The sequence below is a fragment of the Falco rusticolus genome, chromosome 5, assembly GCF_015220075.1.
Source record: "Falco rusticolus isolate bFalRus1 chromosome 5, bFalRus1.pri, whole genome shotgun sequence".
Lineage (NCBI taxonomy): Eukaryota > Metazoa > Chordata > Aves > Falconiformes > Falconidae > Falco > Falco rusticolus.
In genome coordinates, this window is record NC_051191.1 from 38,612,815 (window position 1) to 38,625,546 (window position 12,732).

At 36.4% G+C, this 12,732-nt stretch overlaps 1 long non-coding RNA gene across 2 annotated transcripts; it reads right to left on the minus strand.

Annotated features, from left to right (window-relative positions):
* Positions 1-343: 343 nt before the first annotated feature.
* LOC119148762 lies at positions 344-7,320 on the minus strand. Of its 2 annotated transcripts, none has more exons than XR_005104486.1 (3): positions 7,221-7,320; positions 5,366-5,445; positions 344-546 (listed from the first exon to the last, which is right to left on the minus strand). It is a non-coding gene; the product is annotated as an uncharacterized LOC119148762 (long non-coding RNA). The 2 variants fall into 2 exon arrangements; XR_005104487.1 differs by having other exon boundaries at positions 5,366-5,460.
* Between the last annotated feature and the right edge of the window lie 5,412 nt (positions 7,321-12,732).

Below are 12,732 nucleotides of genomic sequence, written 5' to 3' on the forward strand. Positions count from 1 at the left end.
CCTGAGCCTTTCTTCCAGTCATATTTACATCCAAATTATTTCAGTTTTTGACTTAATGGAACATGTCCTAGATGGCAGCAAACTGGCGATGACTGCAGTCTACTACTGCATATAGTTCCTAGGAAGTCTATTGCAATGCCATTGTCTCTTGACCATCCTCACCAGGCTTGGTATTAAAGAGTTTGAGTCCCTTATTGCCCTTTTCCCTGGTGAGAAGGCTTTTCTAAGGAAAGCTGTGATCTGTAGCCATCCCTTGACAGTGGTGGGCTCATTCTCTCTTTGTCCCTTAGCAAAAAATGAGAACAAACAGGCCCTTTATATTCAACTTTGGTGATTTCTCTTTATTATTATTGCAGAGAGAATGGAAAGGAAACAATGCAGCACAAAAATGGAAAACAAGGCAGCACGGATTGGATGCACTTGGCAAAGCATCACTTGTCCGCAGCAGCTGTTTATGTAATTGTACTAAAGCTGTCATCAGCTTCATAATGACAGAACAGGCCTTTTTCCTTGCTGCCAGTTGAAATTTGCTTACTGGGAAAGTAGCTGAAAGATACCAACAATAGCAGCCATTTAGCACAAGGAGCAGATTTATAGGGGACAAAGTTTTGGCACACAAGACATCTTGCTATCAGTTATCTGGGAAATTGTTGGCAGCTGATATTAGGCTTTATCCCAATTGTGTTTTAGTTGGGGTTTTTTTTGTGTGTGTGTTTGGTTGTTTTTTTGTTTTGTTTTGTTTGTTTGTTTGTTGTTTTCTTGGGGTTTTGTGTTAGTTGTGTGTAACTCTTGTGGTACAGGGTTCTTTGGAATGTTTAAAGTCTAACAATTTTAACTGTAGAGAAACATGTGTACACCAATCCCTGTTTGAATTTACTTCTCAATTAGAAGGATCTAATTAAGTAAGAATCTAACTGAGTAAGAAACAAGTTAAAGTGATCAAAGGCAAATGACTGAATTCCACTACTTTCTCATACTTGCAATTTCCCAACATTGAAAGAGTTGGCTGGTATAATTACAAGACTAGTATCAATTATCTGTGAAAAGCATGAGGACTGAGAGATGTTCCAGAAAAAAATCATCTTTAAAAATATTGAGAATAGGACTTGGGGAACCTGATCAGCCTCATGGTGCTTCCAAGAAAGATCTTGGTGTGGGTGTGCCCTCTTGGAATATACTTCCAGGTGTGTAAGGGTCAAAGGAAGCTGGACTAGATGACCTCCACAGGTCCCTTACAACCAGCATTTCTGTAGCTTGATGATTCTATGACTGCATGAGATGATAGGTTCACCAGGACATATGTGAAAGCTTTTGTATATATCCCTTTGGAAAATAGCTTTTTATAGTATGGGAAATTGCAAGTATGAGAAAGTAGTGGAATTCAGTCATTTGCCTTTGATCACTTTAACTTGTTTCTTACTCACAAGATCCTTCTAATTGAGAAGTAAATTTTGGGAGTGAGAATTTAATATGAGTAGAAATGAACACTCATTTTATTTGAGCAAAATAAGCAAGCTCATTTTGTTAGGCTTTACCATTGAGTGTAATTTGTGACATCATATAGTGAATTCCATGGGAATGCAGGTGTCTAAGAAGGAGTCATGTTTTTAAACACATCTGCTCATTTGGATTCTCTGTAACTTCCTTTCTTTTTGGAGACAGAAACATAAACAGCTTAAAGAAAGAATATTTTAAAGAAAGAGATTTGTTTCTATCAGTTTGGTTTTAGGGTGTAATTTCATGGTGTGTCTTTCTTAATGTATTGAATACAGTGTAGTTTTGAAAGCTTTCTAGAATGTAATTACAAACCCATGTTTGAGCAATTATTCTCTTTATTACATTTTGACTGGAATCATGAGTCTACATAGCTTATTTTCTACATTAAAACCTGGGTTTTTTTTCTCTAGAAACATGACATTTGCCAGCGTGACTGAGACAGCTTAGTGTAAACCTTCTCTTTCAGTAGTGAGCTTGGGAGATATCTGTTTCACTGTGTCCTAAAGCAGAGTCAGAACAATACACTTCAGTAGTTCATCCTCTTGTAAGGAATGTAAATGCTATGTTGATTCCAGCATATATTACTCATGTCTACTGATTCGACTTATTCTCCACCTTTTGTTTGTGTTTGTTTCTTTTTTTGTTAGAATAAGAAGTTAGCACTAACAAGTAGCATAGTCTATGCTTAGAAAAGCATAAGAACAAGAAGCTACAGTGACAATGTACAGAAAAGCTCAGGGGCATAAAATGTCTTCACTTTACTAACAGAAAAAGTAATTAAAAAAAAAGATGGCGTAAACTTTTTTCATTAACTGAATTGTGATTATGAAATCAGGTTCATATTTCCTCCTGGATAATTTGGTGTTAAAGGGGGATTCTTATAACCTGAAAAAATTTTGAATTGAATGCGGTCTGTGCTGGCCTTGGAATTGCAGTGAGGCTCACTGTGTTGTAAAGACACACTTAGGCCATTGCACAGAAAGCTCCTCTGTCACTTTTACCATAGGGAAGTATCTGCTCAGCTACAGCAATACAGATTTTAGATATTTTTACACTCAGCAAAATCTGAAGAGAAGGTACATGATTAAGTGCAAAGCCATTGGGTCCTGACCCTGACCTGAACATAAATGTTTTGCTAGTATATATCATGGCCACTTCCTCATTGTACAACTAGGATTAATTAAATGGTTCATTCATACTCCTTAAGAGGGGCCAATCACCTTCTCATGCAGCAGCAGACTGTGAACCTTTACTCAATCTGATGTACTCTGCTGAGTACTTTCTAACGTTACTGACTTCTGTGAATAATTGCAGAGGTAAAGGCTTCATGGTCCGGTGTTTAAGGTATGTTAATTGCCTTTAGTTTCACTTCTGCCTACTGGACCTGTGGGATCCCAAATATAGAGAAGATGTTTTATGCTTGGCCTTTATTCTGTTGTAGTCACTTAACAAATTATCCTTTTAAGGAGAGGCATATATCCTTTATTTTATGATGAAATATCCTTGTCAGGCAATTATAACAGATATGCAGAAAAAAGGACCAAGTTTCTGAAGGAGAACCATTTGTATACCTGGAGCAACACTAATGCTAACAACCTATTATTATAAATGTTTGCTGAACCTTAACTCTAGTCAGATGTACAGAATATCCAATAAATTCACATGTCCTTGACAACTCTTGCAGGAAAACCTTTCTCCATGGGTTTATAAGCAAATTGGCATGAAAATCATAATTTTAGCTTCCTTTGAGCTTTTTAGGTACCTGTCAAAAACACTTTAGAATTTCCATCTCCATGACCTAAACTCAGAAACTGTTGATGAAAACAGCTTGCAGGTTTTCTACTTTAGAAAATTTTGTGAAAGTTGAGGTACTGTACCTCTTTACTGGAAACAATGCTGATGCTGGTGTCTAAAGTCTTTTTTTCAGCTGTTATTTATCTCAAATGCCTAGATTTGTGCCTTTGATAAGGTGGATGATTATTTCTGGTGTTTCAGTGGGATATTTCTAAGGTTATATTCCATAATATAGGAACCATACCTATTTTCTCCAGGGACATAATTCCATGGTATTATGCATTGTGGTACAGAGAAACATTTCTGAATGAACTTGCTTAACTTATTAGTAGTAGTAAACTGAAAGATACCTGCAGTATGAAGTATATTCCCTTACCAGTGATCTTTTGGAGGGAGTTGAACAGAAGAATCTTTTTGAAATTGAGGTGACTATGGCAAAAAATGACATAATAAAAGCTAACGATTTCTAGCTGGATTTTACGCAAAAGTCTGATGAGGATTAAATAGCTGGTTTATTAAAAACTTAGGATTTAGTGTCTACCTGTCAGCAAACGTGTACGCAGGTATTGAAAAATCCTGTACAGAGTAGTCATTGAAAAGACCTATAGACTTGATGCCCATATGAGGCAATTTAGCAGAAACTGGAAAAAGAATTAAGTGGACACCTGAGTACAATATGAATTACTGTGAAAGAATTAGCATGGCCCTGTGAAGAAATTTCCTACTTCACAGACTTCTTGTTGTGTTTTTTTTTTTTTTTTTTTTTTAAGAGATCAGGAAATGTGATCTTGTTCATATACTTGGATTTTAAACAGGTTTCTGCTAAATTCCAGGATAAAAGGGGTTTGGGAAAATTAAGCAGAAATAATAGAGCAATGAGGAAATGTGCCTGCTTGTGTAAATGATTGAGTAAAAGATAATAAATAGAAGGTAGGAGCAAATTTTCAGGTTATTCAAAGGAGGCATGTGACAAATGGAATTCAGGGATTAACCTATGGTATAGGTTCCCATACAGCATAATGGATCACATTTCCTATGTATGTATAACACAAAATGTTTTCTTGTTCTCTACCATCAGATACCTCAAGCACAGTCATTCTTTCCACATACACTAACTCTTCCAGTGGCAGGAATGTCTTTTCAGATTTCACCTGAATTCAGACTTTGGAAATTTTTGTATCAGTCCTGTCTGGCTCTGAAAAAACAGCTGTCACTGAACAGATGTATGCAATCCTTTCTATCACTTGCATAGGGTTTTCAGGTTGGTTCTGAACCAACAGAGGTTACAATAATTTGAAAATATAACACTATGATGTTTTATCTTTCTGATGAAGATAAAGTAATCCACAATTTAAGCATGTATAAATCCAAGTTACAACACATATGTAAACAGAGCTAACTGTATTAAACCAGGTAATGGACATGTTCTTATGCTTTAATTCACACCATCCTTATAGGAAGCTGTAATCAACATGGCAAAAACATGCTAAATTGGTCAGCAGGCTAAACTTACACCTACATCTGGATTTGAGTATCATTTTTGGGGACTATCTCTGAAGATTACTATAAATCATTGTTTCATGTCCTTGAATGTTATAAAGAAGCATTATGAACAGAGGTCTTGAAAAACAAGAGGGTGAACTTGTCTGGTGCCATCTTAAAATGAAATGAGGGTGAGTGAATATTGTTGCTTCCATTAAAACTGCAATAAACAACTGAAATTAAATATCCAGACTGTAGCAGCTTTGGAGAAATATTGAGATTTTTAAGAAGTGATGATTCTTTAATGAGAATAGTTGTAAGTGTAAACAAGAGCATTAATATCATATTTTCCTCTTAAGCTTAACATAGAAAGCTGTGAGAAAAAGGTTTTCTTTTGTTAATATTTTAATTTTCTTGTTACTTACTCCTGCAGTGAAAAAGTTGAAATATTTATGACAGAAAACTGTGGTGCTGCAGTGTGATGTCTAAACTAATATTGCCCTAAGCCACGAAGTCCACTGTGCAAAGCAGAGTCATGCAGAGCAAGATTTGTGCATCTGGAAGGAAGATAATCATCTTCAGTAAAGCTTACCAGCTTGGTTTCATCATTATGCCAGTGTGATCATACTGCTTTCATAGACCCTGCTTGAGAATGTGCATCCTCTGCATCTTCTGAAAGTTCCAGACCTTGGGTTAGTGTGCAAAAGGCCATCGTGACTGTTTGTGATGCATTTATTATTGTCAAGAAATATGTCAAATAAACAAGATTTTCCACTGAAAGTTGTCTTTATGGACCATTGCAGTGCTTGGAGGGTATGACTATAAGAAAAATGTATAGAGGAGAAAATATCCTTGAAAAGTGTTTGTCAGTATGCTCTATGAGTACACTAGATGCACTGCATTTGTGTAAGTCAGCTCAACAGTTAGAGTGAAATGTTTGTCCTATTATTTGTACCTTTACATACTGATGTTACTGGTACAACATTTACCTGAATCCCACAGACTTTATTTAGGCTTTTTGCATATAATCTATCTTAACTAACTTTAGATGTTTATATTGTAACACCTACATTTGTGCTAGCAGCCCTTTATGATCAATTACATAAGATATTGAAATGAGACTAACTGTAATTCAGATAGGCCTATTTCTTCACAATGTCAGACTACACCTAATTCACATACGGACATCTACATCATAGATTTCTGAAGTCAGGCAAAATTAGTCTTAATTCTGTATATTTTTAAAAAACAAATTGGCCGTGTTCTTAAGCCTCGAGCTATCAACAGATATATGAAACAGCCTTCATCTGGGCAATTTATGACGGCTGAAGATTTAATGTACAATTATGGCAGAACTACCTTCATATGTGTCCTTTGGCTCATGCACAAACTTTTTTTTTTTTTTTTTTACTAAAACTGCTGTACCTTACTTTTCTGATACATTTGGTTTTTTGGATCTTTTTTATGAAACCACCAAAGCATTGGCCACTGTGCTCTGGTAACAAAATTACAATGACTTTCCTTCAATTAAAGGTAATAAATCAGTAAAGCATCTCAGTGCAATTATTACTGTTATTTTAAAAAAGACCCTAAATCCCACAAAATTCCTGCAAATGAAGTTTAATCAAAGACAAAAGGTGAAGCGAAATCCACAAAGTAATAAATCCTAACATAATATTAAATCATTTGAAAAGTGATTTACAGTACAAAAATTAAATTTAGAATACAATCATGGCTTAACAGCATGCATTTAGTAAAGTAATACTTCACTGACATACAATAGCAGTACTTTGGAATAAAGAAAGTTGCTAAACAGAATATATATTAGTAATCTGGAAAAACCTCACCAAGACATGTCAGACCACTTACAGGGATGCTGAGAAGGAGGCTTTGGTCTCTGTCTATACAGCCAGGACACTGTTGATTCATGAGGGCAGCCATACCTAAGTGCTGAGGGTCTGGCATGGGGCAATGGGAGCACATAGAAGCACGGGGCAGGTGCTCCTGTTGGGCCAAGGGCAGGAGGTGCCCTCAGGGATGGATGCAGGCCCACAGCAACTGTCCTGGGGTTCAAGGCCAGTCCTGATGGTGCCATGGTCCCCTGGATTCCCAACCACCTCACAAGGCCATGGGGATATAGTGGGAACATTGCAGAGCTCAGACCAGGCTGGCATGGTGGGGTAGGAAGGACAGGGCATGTGGGTGGGCCAAGTGCCGTAGCATGGTGGCCAGGGCATGGTCGCAGACAACTGTCCTACCTTTAGTTTCAAAATTTAAAATACTTCGTAATAAGTGTATTTGTAAAAATGTTGGGTTTGCCCATTGCAGTGTGTAGCTGTCTGTATGCCAGCACTGCACTGTGGACACTTAAAAAAACCTGGAGTCTCCATGCTAAATCAATTTTAATCTTATTTCGTATATGGTATTAAGTAGGACTTAATACTTACCCCAATTCCTTTGTTCCAAAAAGAAGATTGAAACCCTGGCTGTGCATTGTGAGAATTTGGATGGATGAAGCAATTCATAATGATTGAGTCAGCTCTTTAATTACAAAAGAATGAGTACAGGGTGGTTGCTTGTTCCTTGCCCTCAGAAAGGCAAATATTGACCATGGTTTTCTGCCATTAAATTTGATCAGGGTGGCAGAAAAAAAATAACTCTGTTACAACTGCACATGTAGAGAATGATTAAACCATCAAAACATGATGCTGTCCTCCCAAATCACTCCAGTGTGCACTTCAGATCCACTTATCCAGAAGCTGGATACAAGTGTTCACTTCTTGTTTTTCAATATAATAGTTTCATTATAGATGACAGACTATCCTTGCAACAGTTCTAGGTATAAAGTCAATCTTTACTGACATTCCACTGTACTGTATATGTTATATTATATTTGTTTTCAGTTGAGCACAAAAGGATGTGTGGCAGTATCTCTGTATATACACTGCTGTATAGTCATTATTTCTAAAGGTTGAAGTTCTAGAACCATCCGCTGCCCCTGTTCTTGAGAAATGCATTTTCACATAAATTGTTAAATTGCGGCACAGGTCTCAGACTAGCTTTCTCTCACCTAACTGCACACATATTGTTAGCATTTAATTTTGTGGTTTGCCAAGAGCTACCTTTGCCATTTAATCTTGATCTCTACTCTCAGACCTGTCAGATGCTTTTTATGTGTAATAGCACTGTATCTAAAATTATATTTATAAATGTACATTATGCATCCTGATTCATAAATACACAACATACTCCAGTATGTTATGAGCATTTGCCCCCCATTTTTTCCCTTTTCCTCCAAATGTAATGTAACCTGTTCCCCGCTAATGAAGGACATGAAGGACATAAAAGCTTAGCATCTTTGCTTTCAACAACCTCCCTATAAGAAGCTGCACGTATTGTTACAGGACTTACAAAAAAAGTATTGCAATAATAAAAAAACCCCACCATGTTCACAAAACGTTGAATATATTGCTGTGGTGCCACTAGAAAGCTTATTTCTCAGATCTGTTGCTTTGTTTTATGAGAGAAGGGTCCATTTTATAAGATTCCCTAATTAATCCTCGTGAAAGTACAACATTTCCCCCTCTTTTTACAGGTACTTACATGATAGAAATATTTTGAGCTGTTGTAATTTTTAATTTGAATAAGTGAGTAGGCTTGGAGGACTGAGTATGAGAAAATGCTTCTATGGAGATTGAGCCACAGTGTAATGAGATATACATGTTGAACCGAATAATTTATAATTACAATAATGAAAAAAGTAACAGTAATTTTGCATTCTCTTATCACTAAGTTCTCCAGCCCTCTTCATTTCTCTGGTTTATCCAAAATTCCCTTAGGCAAAGACAAATGTGATATCGCTTATTTTCTCAAATGAAACATGAAGTTTAATATTGTTTATCTTAAGGCCTCACACTATTATGCTCTGGTGTTAGTCATATGCATTGTGTTCATGTAGTACAGATAATAAGATAATACATTATGACACAGGACCCTTTGACATGCTTGTTCATAATATTCCCTATAAGATGGAAAATTTTGACCATTTCTCTCTTCCAAAGAGTTTGTGTCTGGGTAGAAATTATGGCATGGTCCATGCTTCAGTATATCAAGAAGAGTGATCGTGGCATAAATGCACAGAAGTATTGTGATGCTTGACTTCAGTGCGCTTTTCTGCAAAAAGTACCTGTGGAGTGTCCTGAAGGAGTTACATATCTAAAAGGAGAATTCACAAAAGACTGCAACCTGAATAGAAATCCATAAATGCTGGTCAATGGGAAGTGAAAGGAGGAATTTACTGGGGATGGTATATTCCAGTAGGTGGGATGGTATAAATTTTTGTTTTTCTATAAACTTCTGGGTCTTAGCTACTTATATGTTATAGTCAGGGATTAGAGAATTCAAACTCTTGCAGAGATACATGGTGGGATATGAATATCTCGATGGCAACCCACAACTCTGCCATCAAGAGATGCATCCAGAGAGGCAGGAGTCCCCTTCAGGTTTTGTTCCATGAATAATATCTAGATGATCTAAGAGTGAGTTGTAGATTAAATCTACAGGAGATCTTGATTTACCAAACTGCTTTCCTAACAACTTTCTAATATACAGAAAAACACTAAAGGTGTTAAGTTTGCTATTGAAAAATGCAAGACAGTTTCATATGAACTGTATATATATTTCCTACTTATGGATGCAGACTGTGAATAAAACACAAGAATTAAAGTGCTTTCTGCTTTGTAGGAAAAGATACAGAAGTTTGCATAGCATGTGAAATCACAGAAGACAAAAGAATCCTCATGAATTTGTAGGGACACTGGTGAGGAATCTTTAAAGGTGAAGTGCTACAAGAGAGACACAATGAACTGCTACATGAAATGATACAGATATGGAAAATAATGTGAGGCAGTGGAATGTCATAGCAAAGAGGTAGGAAAAAGAAAAGTAAAAAAAGAAATACGTAGTAATTTAAACTTGGTATTCACAAAAGCCATTTTGTTCTGGAAAACAAATGGTGAAATAAATTTAAAAAAGAGCACAGTGAATTCAGAAGAACAACTGACCGCAAACTGAATGTTTAAAGGGAGAAAGTGAAAGAAAGAAACAAGTAACTATGGTGACTTCATCACAGATGTCTGAGACTTAGATTAAGGAAATAGAATAATACACTGTCTCTGCATATGAGCAAAATAATGTCACAGTAATACTGCTGGATACCTGGAAGAAAATACTTGTAATGTGAGAGAATGACCCAAGAAACAATACCTGATCGGATTAAAAACATTTTCTGCAACCAAAAAGGCATTTTGTGCTAGGAGCAATACAAGTGACCTTCACATACATGTTTGTGATACTTAAGAGAAGCAAAGGAGAACAGTGATATAAAACCTTTTTTTGGTACTTATACAAATGTTGTAGAGGAAAGAACTGTGTCTTCTTCAAAGAACACAGCAAACATTTATCAGACAATAGCTTAGCATCTTTGCTTTCAACAGCCTCCCTGTAAGAAGCTGCACGTATTGTTACAGGACTTACAAAAAAAAGTAGCATCAGCATGGGGGCTTAAAGCTGCTGAGGGGAAAGAGGCAAAAGCATATTGTGTGAATTAAAAGAAACCCTGGATGCCATGTCTAATGCACGGTGTAAATGAGAATGTATTTGGTAAACAAGCACTGGGTTTAGAGAGGCAAGGCAGCGAAGCATTTGTACGTAAAAGTAGAAGTGTAATAAAGAAAACTAAATGTGGTATTAAATAATACTAATTATAAATCTAATGTTGGGGAAAAAGCTGTAATCCAGTCACCAAGCTCCTTTACATGAATTTTTTGTGATAGCAAAATCCATGCAGAAAACAGAAACTTAAGAAGAGGCAGAAAAGTAGATTTACATGCCAGAAATTTAAATATCAGTAAGACAGAGAACAAAAAAGGGATTGTTGGTGAAATTCCAAGGGTGAAGCTAAGAATTCTTTCTCCTCTATCATTTACACCTGGGTATTTGCTAGTGGGCAAACAAAAGAAGAGCTAGTTAAGAGCAGTAAACATAATAAATCAGAAAAGGAGACAAAGTAAGAGAGAACATGTTTAATGGAAAGAAAATGCTCCATTTCTTAGACATAAATGGGTAAACATTTCCACTGTAAAAAGATGTTTGGAACTGTTCCTAAGAATGTAATGTCCTCACTTGGACAGTAGAGGTTGACATTAAAGAAAGACCTCAGGCCAAAGACTGCTTTTCTGTTATTTTGTAAAAATACATTCTGCTGAACTTTAAATAATATTTTCTTCCTCCTTCATTTGCATTATGCAAGAAAAATATGGTAGTTTTGTCAAAATAATAGTAACATGAGAAGCAATGTGTGTTGGGTTTTTTTTTTTTTGCATTGCAACCAAAGCAACATGGACTAATAAAACGCACACAGAAGACTTCTTCAAAGAGAGTTAATAATTAGACTGGGATAAAGTAGGTGTTTCAGGTTTGTATTCACAGTTACAACCTGATCTCAAGCTAGGTTCTTAACACAGCTTGCTTTTCTTCTTAAAAGGTATGATAGAAGTGGTTGGGTCATTTAAAAATCACAGAACCAGGGACAATTATGGTTAGTGTAGTCGTGTGGGTCTGGCTCCACTCTTAGTTCAATTCATATTTTATTTTATTTTATTTTTTAAATACAAGTCGGAACGTTAACAGGGAAGGAATAGAAGATTCCTTCAGGAATATTTTGGTCATACCAGCGGCTGTCTGATTCTCTGGGAAGGCAGGAGACACAGTTTCAGACCACTGCTCCAAAAGGTCAATCCTAAAGATCTGAAGTGGCCTCATCGCTCACCCATGTGAGTACTCAGCTAAAGAACAAGTTGCTTTCTTGGAACACAGGTAGGTGGAGAGGACAGCTATGCAGCTATGGGATCATACAGGCAAGATAGTTGATGATTGTATTTGATTTCAGAGCATAAATCCCTTTGATGACTCTGATCCTCTCTTCACAAGTGTTTTGCTCTTTTATTCATCTCCTCTGCAGTCTGCTGGCTAGTGCTATAGTAACTAACCTGTCAGCTGATGAGGGACAGATAACTGTTTTTGGTGTCCATTGGTAAACACTTAGCTAGGCTGAGCCATACGACTTCTGATGAACTACAGCAGCACTTCAGTGAATAGGTTCCACCTATTTTTCTTACCCTTTTCAGTCTGCTGTCTGTCGCGTCAGAGCCAACTCTCCCTGTGGAATTTGTGATCCTGGTTCCCAATATAGGTGAATGAACATGCAATTTTACTCTTCTCCGTTCAACCTTAACAGAAGCTGACAAGCTTCTTTAAAATTAGCCAAATGTCTTGCAGAAGACTAATTTTGAAATGTCATGGGAAAACAGGGAGATTGCATATGACTGAGTGCTTGTGATGCAGAAACCTTAACAGGAAATGGTAAAGGCAGCAAACAAGACAGAGTAAGAAAAGCTAGATTTCTGAGTACAAAAGTTGACGATTTGCCGTCTAATCATGCACTAATGAAAAAAAAAAAAAAAAAAGGTTTAACAGTTTGTCCAAAAGGATTGACTTCAGTTTACAACACAAAAAATATGCAACCACAAATTCATCTTAGGAGTTGCTATGAAGATGCAATTTATCCTTTCCAAAATTTGGGGGATTTTGTTCCTCTTTGGTGTACTTGAATTTTTAATGAACTGTATGTCATAAATGAGAAAATCATTACAAGTCTGAGATAGAAAAGATCTACAATAGTGCCTCTACCATATCAATCTAGAACTGTTTCTGTAATCTTGTGTATGCTGTCTAGTGCAAAATAAATGATTCCTGTAATGGGGGCCTTAACTCTCCCTTTGAAAGAATGTCTTCTGTTTAATACTCTGGGCATTTTAGGTATTTGTAATTATATTTAGCCTAGATTTTCTACATTCAGTTTCATTTTGACAATCTAGGATAACTCAGTGACACTAACTT